The 11,475-nt window shown below is 37.7% G+C and overlaps 1 protein-coding gene across 1 annotated transcript in view; it reads right to left on the bottom strand.

The window, feature by feature from the left end:
• Positions 1-11,475, bottom strand: part of LOC142356404 (uncharacterized) — a 272,147-nt gene that overhangs the window by 217,982 nt on the left and 42,690 nt on the right. The window lies entirely within an intron of this gene.

The raw sequence follows: 11,475 nt of genomic DNA on the forward strand, positions 1-11,475 counted from the left end.
GTATGAATGTATGTATGTATGTATGTATGCATGTATGTATGTATGCATGTATGCATGTGTGTATGTATGTATGTATGTATGTATGTATGTATGTATGTATGTATGTATGTATGTATGTATGTATGTATGTATGTATGTATGTATGTATGTATGTATGTATGTATGTATGTATGTATGTATGTATGTATGTATGTATGTATGTATGTATGTATGTATGTATTTATGTATGTATGTATGTATGTATGTATGTATGTATGTATGTATGTATGTATGTATGTATGTATGTATGTATGTATGTATGTATGTATGTATGTATGTATGTATGTATGTTTGTATGTATGTATGTACGTATGTATGTATGTATGTATGTATGCATGCATGTATGCATGTATGCATGTATGCATGTATGCATGTATGCATGTATGCATGTATGCATGTATGCATGTATGCAAGTTCTGATCTCCCTAAAGGGCAAAAATTTCAAAATTTGAAAAAGTTTTTTCCGACAACTTTTTTTAGTCACAAAACATGTTTCACACAATTTTACATTGATTAAAGGCAAAAAAAACGCAAAAAAGAATTTTTCGACCCATTTTTCAAAAATTTTTACAAGTTCTGATCCCCTATCGGGCAAAAATTTCAAAATTTGAAAAAATTTTTTCCGACAACTTTTTTCAGTCACAAAACATTTTTCAAATATTTTTACGTTGATTAAAGCCGAAAAAACGCAAAAAAATTTTTCGACCCCTTTTTTCAAAAATTTTTACAAGTTCTGATCTCCCTATAGGCCAGAAATTTCAAAATTCAAAAAAAAAATTTCCGACAACTTTTTTTAGTCACAAAACATGTTTCAAACATTTTTACGTTGATTAAAGCCAAAAGAACGCAAAAAAAAATTTTCGACCCCATTTTTCAAAATTTTTTACAAGTTCGGATCCCCTATAGGGTAAAAATTGCAACTTTTGAAAAAAATTTTTCCGACAACTTTTTTTATTCACAAAACATGTTTCACACATTAGCGGTAAATTCTCAAATATGAAAAACTAGATCTGAATACTTTTATCATACACAAATTATGTAATCGCAATGCTAGCATTAGCAGTGCTTAATTTATATCACTGTTCTAAACAAACAAACAGACGCCACAGCAAACAATTAGTCGTAACAAAAACTGGGTCATGCTTGTAAACAAATTGAACCAAGTTACAATCAGCCGAAAGGTAAAATAGAAGAATTTTTTCGAAAAAAAAATTCGGAGCTGAGCAGAACCTCAACGGGGGGACACTATGTAGTAAGATAGGGAATGCAGAAATTGTCCCCCTAGGGGGACGCTTAGGGGGACATTTAGTGCGAATTGCATTAAATGTCCCCCTAAGTGTCCCCCTAGGGGGGGGGGACAATTTCTGCATTCCCTTTTTTAATACATAGTGTCCCCCCCCCCGTTGAGGTTCTAGTCAGCTTCTTCTACTCACATTCTAAGTTAAAAAGTTCTTGTTTTTTAATTGTTGATAAACCGAAATGGGTCTCTTCTTAATAATCATTTTCAGTTTTTTTAAATAAACTGTGACTCTTTGCTTCATTTGTTTTGTTTGTTTCCCTCCTTCCTTTGTTCCCCAATTCCGTTTGAGCGATTGACTCATTGGTTTTTATGAGATTTTATGTCTTGGTGGTTCTCCATGTAACGGTTGAAATTAGATATTTTTTTGGCTAATGATATTGGTAAAATTTGGTCACCAAAACATTATGCTTCTATGATTAGACAAAAACGTCAAAAAAGTGACGCAAAATCTAATTAGAGAAAGAGAAACTAAAGCCAAACTCAGGAAAATGGAGAAATTCATTATTTATAATAGGGTGATAATTGATTATTGTATTTTATAAAAGCTGTATTTATTATCAAAAAAACATAACACTAGTGAAATCGTCAGAAACTTATCGAGCAATATCAGTTTGCATACGATCCCCTCAATTATATTTCTGATACACAAACCGAAAAAATTGTAAAGATAATTTCTCCTTCCCATTTGATTTTTGAACTTAAGATTATGTTAATGGCATGATGATTTCACGCAACTGTCAGCAGAATTTGTGTTTTTGAGCTCTTCCATAGTTGCTTCTTGGCAAAGTTTTTTGAAGGGTTGTGTATCTGAACAACTAAATTGGTTTGTGACCATATATAAAATTGGGTCACTTGTAGCGTATTTGAAATTCAGCCAAGTTTGTCTCAAATTTTGACGTAATTACACAATCTGTTTTCTAGTAGATCTGTTTTACTACAAAATCTAGGATCTTCGTTCTCGCATTTTTTGTCTGTAGAACGTATTCACATAATTTCATGGATTGATAAATTGTATCCTTATATTATGAGAAAATAGGAAAAAGTCTGCATTATACAAAGTTTTTTTTAAGAAATCGAAGTAAGAAATCAAAATTTTGTTTATTCCATACTAATTCCTGATCATATCTATCAAATATGAAAAAATGAAGAAACGTTCAGCAAGATAGTTTTCAGCATAAAAAATTTACAATTTCCAATACTTTCAAAGATCCAGGGAACTCTGTATCAAAATATTTCAGGCGGAAGTTTGTCAATATGTTGGAAAAAGAAAAAAATTCCTTTGTAGGCTAGCAATCTCATTGATGGAGTGGAAATTAGAAAATCTCTCTGATCACATTGAAATAATTTGATTTTGTTTATCTATAAAAAAAATCACACGTCTGTTTTCATTTTTTTAACTAGTCAATTAACAGTTTTTAGAGATATATGAACTCTTATCTTTTATTTTAAACTTAGTACAAAACAGCTGGATTTTTGTTTTTGAAGTGCAAAACACAGTTTTTCTTTTTCTTATATGCCGCTAATTGCATCCGAATTGCTAATAGGGGGATGTCCAAAAATAATTTTTTTTACTTCCAATTACTTCCAATAATTACTTCCAATAAATTCGATTTTAATTGGTTGTGATCATAACTAACATTAGCTTAGTTGGGCTCAACGATCAGCTCGCAAAATTATTGAAAACACCCCTGCTCTTTTATCTTGTTGTTACTGGACTCTCTCTTAAATTAAGACCAAATTACCTTACAAATTCCGTCCTCTCACTGGGTGAGATAAAATAAAATGAGAGCTCCGCTCTGTTTTTTTTCTACAAATGAGCGCCATATCCATGTATCAATTGTTAACTAGTAGGCACGGACCTGCAGCATTGCAGCTGATCCGAGAATGATAACAGGAGACAACTACTGGGAGAATCCATCGAGCATCTCTAAAGTAGATAGTTTCGGCCATCAGCGAACAGTGCTAAAGTTTGCAAAACTTTTTTGAATTAAAAAAGCACTCATTATTTCAACAGCAATGGGAACAAGGCAAAATCGGTTTTGAGAACCACTCGACTATGTAATCTCATTTTAAAATGAAAACCCAAAGAATAGAAAAGGTAGTAGCCTCTAATCTTTGTAGCTTTCCAAGAAGTGTTTTAATACCAACATTATGAGATTTTGCATGCAAATTATTCCCTCAAATATGCCGATTTTTTTGTTCTTTTTTCATCTTATGCTTGATTCAAGTGTAGAATTCGGAAAATCTGATTTTCGACTTCTAGAGCGGCAATCGTACCATTGAGATGAGACAACGTGCATAGTTCCCTTTTCATTTTCCCAACTTTACTTCCGCAAGGTTTTAGAGAGGGATGTACAGATATAATATGCCAAGTTTCATTACGATCCTATAAATTTTGGAGAAGGGAGCTGAGAAACTATTTCATAGGTATTTATTAATTGGATTGATATTTACTAAATTGTTTGAAGGAGAAATTTTGGAGAGATGGCCGGGGTAAAGGATGAAAAGATTCGATGGCTCAACTAAACAGTTATTGTGTAAATAAGTCGTAACAGAACGTGGTATTTAGTTGCCTTTTTTTGTTGTTATATGTGTTGTATCTGTAAACGGAGACAAGTTTTTAATTTGCGTAATCGTTCTTGTGGTCTTAGCCACATTTCTTCATTTCAATTCAGTTGCTGTAAACTTGATTAATATTCTAGAGTAATGCATTGATGTACTACTAATACTCATTTGTAGTTAGCGATGGTTCACAAATTGGTCTACCAGGCGTTGCGTAGATGAAAAAGTCTGTTGTGATGTGTTGTGGAACTAATAACCAAACGTAAGGTATGCATGAAGGAAAAACTACTGATAAGGGAGACTAGATGTATCAATAAGACAAGCAAAACACTTTTTTTAAGATTAGGGTTGGTTAAGATGTAGGTCAGCTTGAGCAATTATTCGGGAGAATAATAGTGTAGAAGGGAGGAGTGTAGAATTCGGAAAATCTGATTTTCGACTTCTAGATTGGCAATCGTACCATTGAGATGAGACAACGTGCATAGTTCCCTTTTCATTTTCCCAACTTTATTTCCGCAAGGTTTTAGAGAGGGATGTATAGATATAATATGCCAAGTATCATTGCGATCCTATAAATTTTGGAGAAGGGAGCTGAGAAACTATTTCATAGGTATAGTCTGAAATGAGCTGGAACATGAAGATGACCGATTGATTTATTGGTAGCGTCATAAGTCTCATACTGCTTTTGTTTTAGTTTGAATAGCTTGAGTAGAAGTCAGCAATGTATAAAGAAGGCGTTCAGGTCATTCAATTGTTCTTTTGAAGTCATAGCAAACTTTACGTAAGAAAGGCTTAACTAATGTGGTCCATAATGTGAAGTGAACAGATTCTTTTGTTTTGATCATTCTTGTACGTTGTTGCTTGATAAGTTACTTAGGAGTAGAACCATGGCATAACCAAAACACAACCATAACACAGCTGTAGCTCAGGAGTTGACCTGCAGAGAAGTTGTGATAACAAAATCATTGTTGAGGGAGTTGAATTGACTTGATAAAATCAGAACACCGGTTTGAGCGATTGGAAACCAGAACACCGGTTTGGGCGATTGGAAATCAGAACGCTTGAGATTAGATCAAGCGGCTCAATTGAGAGCTTGTAGAATTGAGAGAATAGCAGCTCTTTAGTTGTGAATTTGGCCTAAGTTGTGAACCATCTTTTATAATAAAACTGTGTTGAATATTGATTTGATTTTGAGATCTTTCACATTTCTTGTATATCCATTTGATGTTATTTGATTACTCGAATCAATCCATTATTCCAACTAGATTTTCTTACAGCCGACAAGAGCAGCGTGGGGACAAAATAACCGTCCGATAGAGGTCCGAGAGCCATCAAAACACCCCTTTCAATTTGTTAGAGTTTTGGGCGCTAATCGGTCCCCAGCTAGTCAGCCTAAGCAAAGTACAAAATTCTACAGTGGCGCTCCTGGGTGGGCTTTCTCGAGACTTCTTGGCGGTTGGAGTGGATTGGCGGCTGTGGTGGTTGTAGTTGGACGTTGGACTTTGCAAGTGCGAACAACACGAGAGTGAAGAATTGACTTGTGCGACAGCGAGTGAAGAAGAAAGAGAAATCCGTGGACAAAATTAGGTCGGGTCTTGACGGAGAGAGAGAGAGAAAGAGTGCGAGTGTACGGAGCAGTTTTCAGTTGAGTTTTTGTTCGACTGTTGGTATTGTTAACATTTAGCTTTCCTTGAGACTAGAGGAGATTGAGTTTTGACTTAGTCAAGAGCGTAAGTTGCGTGATTCTGAGTTAGTGTAGAGAATTGAGTAGAAAATTGGCTTTCTTAGTGAAAGTTTTTACAGGGCCTTGGCCAAGATCAAGAGATTTGCGAGGCAAGGTAGAGAGAACTGAGAAATAGAGGTAGTCTGAAGAGGGAAAAGCTAAGTGGGAGCAAGTTATTCAAGACTGTCATTGTTAGTAAATGGTTGTTCTTGAGGAAGAGGGCCAGTTCAGAGTATCGAGAGCTTAAAATAAGAAGTTGGCAAGCTGGTATTTGACAAGTGACAGTTGCGTGTGTAAGTTTTGGTGAGTATAGAGTAGAGTATAGAGAGATTAGATTTGAGGGAGAGGAATTTTCCACGTTGTTTTTGTTTTCTTTTGAAACTGGAGGACCACGAGTTAGAGAGTTCGACACTGAGGGAGAGAGCAAAAGAAGTTTGCAAAGTAGGCCAGTGTTGGTTCAACAGCAGCAAGATTTTAGTTAAGGTTGGCAAAGCAGATTAAGTCAGGTTAGAGGAACAGTAGTTACTGATAGGAGAGGAGGAACTGGGCTTAGACTGAGAGGCCAAGGGATCTTCTCAGAGAGAGAGAGAGAGAGAGAGAGAAGATGCTGGACAGAGTAGAAGAATTAGAGTTGAGGAACACCACTAGTAAGCGGAGAGGGGAAAAGAAAAACATAATTATTTATTAAACATGGATTGGAGTGCGTTCCCGTTTGTAGAGTTTTTTCCGTCGGAAAGGTTTCCGAAGAGGGAAGAATGGAAGTTGTACTACCTTGACGTTGTTGACCTTTTACAAATGAGTGAGGATCTAGCTATTTCGTCAATGCTTGGTCTATTGAGAGGATGGGCGTTGCAAGCGGTTTTGGATTTGCCTTTCAGATTCTGGTTTTTGGAAACTGGTGAAGTGGTAATGTCGTTAGAACAATACTTTGACATCATTGACGAGAGACTATCTTTAATAAAGGGGAAAAACTGTGATCATACGGATAGTAGTAGAAATAGGGGAAGAAATGTAACGGAAGAAGAAGCGGAAAGTGAGAAAAGTCAAGCAGAAGGCAGGATAAAATACTCCTTAAACGAAAACTCAGATGAAAGTTCTGAGCTTCGTGAAGTTGGTTCGGATTTAGTGGGAACAGGATGTAAAAGCCAAGATGAAGCAATGAGGAAGTTCCAGAACGTGGTGGATTTGCTACAATTGAGTGAGGAGCAAGCAGAACAATTAGGTCTGAGTATGTTGGGAGAAGTAAACGGGGAAGAGCAGGTAGGTATTAAGTATCGGTACGATCAAAGAACCGGACAAGAAATAATTGTGATCCCTAGTGAATGGATTGAGACAAATGTTGCTTCTACAGATTTCAAAAAAGAGTCAATTGAAAGTTTTGATGAAGAAGCGCGTCGAGGAAATGAAGTTGAAGAACGCAAAAATTTCGATGAAGAAAAAGAATTCGGCGATAGAGAGTTACAGGCACAAGTTGAAAAGGAAGAAGAGGAAAAGCAGCGCCGTAAGAGGCAGCTGCATATTGCTATAGAGAGCAAGAAACAGAGAAGACTACAGGAAGAGAATAGGGGAAAATTCTTGTCTAATTTGGAGAAAGTAGTTACGCCTGAAGGTTTTGTCTATTACAATTACAACTCTTCAGCGAAAAATGGAGGTGATGACCGCTTTCCCAATAGCGACTCTGACAATGGGGGCAGTGAGCATGAGGAAGTTGAGTTTCGCTCTGAACAGAATGAGTTGGCTGTATGTACTCAAGAGAAGAACAGCGACTGCTTAGATATCTTGTCACCTGAGTTTTTGTCTCTAGTAGGAGGCGGTGAAGTCGATATGAGAGAGAAAGAATCCAATCAACGAACTTTTGCGGAATGTCTAGCTGAGGACAATCTTAGAGCTAATTTGAATGAAGAGATTGACACTGTAATTGAAGAAGTCCCGTGTGTAGTTGAGAGAAGGGATTGTGTATCTAGTGGAGATGAAGTGAAGTCTTTTCGAAACAAAAATAAAATCAGAGAGAAAAGTAATGGTTCCGTTTACCCCGCGAGCGTTAGTTCTGGACACTGGCGATGTACAGACTTACAAACAAATAGGATTGGAAAAACTTTTAGACAGTTTGAGGAGAGTGGCAGCCCGGGTGACATAAAAAGGAAAAGACTAAAACTTTGGGCATTTAATAACCCACAAGGGGATGCAGCGGTTAAGGAGTTTCAGGCTGAGTTAGAAATTAGTACACGGGCAGTTGTGGTTTTTGAAAAAGATAGGAGCGCAGTCTAGAGTCCCAAAAATTTGAACAGACGAGATAGGATTCAAGTATTGTCGAGGGGTTATGAAGCATGTCTGTACTGGGATACGGCAGGAGTTTTTGAATCGAGCGGAACAAGCACGTCAGCTGCTGACTTGGAAGAGGTGTTTGACAATTGCACTTCAATTAAACAAGAAGAGCATCTCGAGGTGATTTCGAGAGCTTCCGAAGGAGTTGTGTCTTGGGGGACAACTGAGGTGTTTACGGTACCAAAGCCAACAAAAGAGAAAGCTCATTGGATTTGCAATCTTGACCACTGCAAATCGGCAGGGGAACTTACAAAGAGGACCGATAACGAATTACAGAAACGACCTCACTTTCTATCGATGGCGAGAATGGAAGCTTTTCAAGGAGTGTTTGGACAAACGGCACCAGCAATCAGGGAGGAATTGGAAGTTGTGAAAGCTGCGTTAGTTGTTTCAATTGAGGGGAGCTTTACAGCTTTAAACGAGTTTGAAACAGTTGATTTGAAGAAAAAGGCTCAATTACTAGGCAGAGCTTGTGATACCATTGTGAAGTGGGATGCTACATCAGATTTGCTTCAGTTGGATGCAGTTTTTGAGTCGCTGGTTATGTTGACAGACCATTTTCATAGCTCTAACGAAGTAGTAGAGACTTTTAGTCAAGTTCATCTTGGAGGAGGAGGAAGCAGTGATGTCACGGATGGGCAAAAGCGTGTGGAATCTTGCGATCATTTGTCGGTTTTTAGGACATCGGTTGAAAACGTTTTGAGTTGGTTAGAGTTCTTGCTTGTTCTAATGTTTGGTATCATGAAAAGTTTTTGGAAGTTTGAGAGATCCAATGACTCACAGATCTTAGCAGAAAAACAGAATAACCGGGATCAACAGGACCAGATCTTAGGATGTTCATTGGTGGAAACAAACAAGTTGAGACAAGAACCAGGTTTTAAAAAGCTCAATCAAGTGTTTAAGAATTACGTTTCAAGGTCTGTAAAATGTCAATTGGTTCAAGAGAGTTCGATGGACACATCAAACTTTCCTTCCAGTAGTGAAATTATGCAGGGATGTGAATATGTGCTAAAACAGTCAAGCAGTTTGGAATGTAGCAATCGGAGGCTTCGGTTAATATTGAGGATTGAAGCTGGTCACGGAGTGGTTTTAGCAATCAAGGAAACCCCTCTGCTAAAAATGTCCTCAGGAAAAGAAACATGTTTGACTTTCAGTAAACGGCGAAGTGTGAGTTTTGGTGGAGGGTATACAAAGAGGTACTTGAGGAGGTTTGAGAAGTTGAATTAGACAAGTAGAAAGCAAGTTGAACTAGGCGAAGGCAATTAACTCTCCAGTGCTGACGAATCGATCGACGCTACATATGTAGAGGAGGCGCAACCAGACTTGCCAACCGATGCGTTGTGTATGATCAAAAACGAAGAGTTGGACTTTCGGTCTACTCTTGACAGTGAAGCTGGAAACTCCTTGGGACAACTAGAAACTATTAATGGCGTGACCTCAGATAGAGTAGAGGACAGATATGTGGACCCCCAATTGAACGCAGGAGTCGAGGGAACAGAGGAAATGCAGAGAATTAATGAGGGAGATGTAAGGAACAGCAATGTGTGGATGGTTGAAAGAGTCTCTGATGACCTGTGGTTCCGAATGGGAGCGGCGTATAATTGTGTTAATCAGGGCCACGGCCCTCGAAAGGAAAGTTATCGCTTTTCTGTGGGCACGTCAAACGACTTAGGAAGAAGAAGCGAGGAGGTTGATTCAATGCCTATTGCGGGGTACCCACAAGTTGATAGCACAAGTGATGTAGTGTACAGCAGAAGACGGGAGTCTCAGTCAGTAGTCGATTTGCATTATGAGATGATGGGATCGATAGGCGATGTCCACAGCAGATGGGAAGAGTTCTGTCAGAGAGGATTCTGTTTCAACGGTTGTCGAGACTCGTTGTCACGAGGGACAATGTGGCTTCAGACAAGTTGGAAGGAGAGACGGAGCAAGCTTAAGCTGATGAGGAGATGGTGTTGGAGGAGGAGGCCTCCAGATGTGAGGTGTTGGTCCAGAGAGGAGATGGGCGGACATCCTTTCAAGCATCGAAGGAAGAAAGGTTTTGAGGAAGTACACTCGGTTTCGTAATCTTCAGCATGATAGCTTCTTTTATTTTGGTATCCTATTATTGTGTTTAAAAATAGTTTCTGTGTCTAATCATTGGTCGGTAGAGTGCTAAAGTAAGTCCGAAGAGTTGATTAATGGTGTTAAGTTTGTTTATATGGTGAAATATTTGCTTGATATTGTTACCCAAATTGTAACTGGTAGAGGGTGCATGGAGTATCTGTGGTTGAACACAGAAACTTTGCTTGTGAATTTTAGGTGGATTTGCATAGTTTGTAACATAACTAACATTGAAATAGTAATATATAGGTGAGTTAAACCAATTTAATTGGATTGATATTTACTAAATTGTTTGAAGGAGAAATTTTGGAGAGATGGCCGGGGTAAAGGATGAAAAGATTCGATGGCTCAACTAAACAGTTATTGTGTAATTAGGTCGTAGCAGAACGTGGTATTTAGTTGCCTTTTTTTGTTGTTATATGTGTTGTATCTGTAAACGGAGACAAGTTTTTAATTTGCGTAATCGTTCTTGTGGTTTTAGCCACATTTCTTCATTTCAATTCAGTTGCTGTAAACATGATTAATATTCTAGAGTAATGCATTGATGTACTACTAATACTCATTTGTAGTTAGCGATGGTTCACAAATTGGTCAACTAGGCGTTGCGTAGATGAATAAGTCTGTTGTGATGTGTTGTGGAACTAATAACCAAACGTAAGGTATGCATGAAGGAAAAACTACTGATAAGGGAGACTAGATGAATCAATAAGACAAGCAAAACACTTTTTTTAAGATTAGGGTTGGTTAAGATGTAGGTCAGCTTGAGCAATTATTCGGGAGAATAATAGTGTAGAAGGGAGGAGTGTAGAATTCGGAAAATCTGATTTTCGACTTCTAGATTGGCAATCGTACCATTGAGATGAGCCAACGTGCATAGTTCCCTTTTCATTTTCCCAACTTTACTTCCGCAAGGTTTTAGAGAGGGATGTATAGATATAATATGCCAAGTATCATTACGATCCTATAAATTTTGGAGAAGGGAGCTGAGAAACTATTTCATAGGTATAGTCTGAAATGAGCTGGAACATGAAGATGACCGATTGATTTATTGGTAGCGTCATAAGTCTCATACTGCTTTTGTTTTAGTTTGAATAGCTTGAGTAGAAGTCAGCAATGTATAAAGAAGGCGTTCAGGTCATTCAATTGTTCTTTTGAAGTCATAACAAACTTTACGTAAGAAAGGCTTAACTAATGTGGTCCATAATGTGAAGTGAACAGATTCTTTTGTTTTGATCATTCTTGTACGTTGTTGCTTGATAAGTTACTTAGGAGTAGAACCATGGCATAACCAAAACACAACCATAACACAGCTGTAGCTCAGGAGTTGACCTGCAGAGAAGTTGTGATAACAAAATCATTGTTGAGGGAGTTGAATTGACTTGATAAAATCAGAACACCGGTTTGAGCGATTGGAAACCAGAAC

This window comes from Convolutriloba macropyga, chromosome 2 (genome assembly GCF_964194025.1).
Source record: "Convolutriloba macropyga chromosome 2, txConMacr16.3, whole genome shotgun sequence".
NCBI classification, from domain to species: Eukaryota; Metazoa; Xenacoelomorpha; order Acoela; family Convolutidae; genus Convolutriloba; species Convolutriloba macropyga.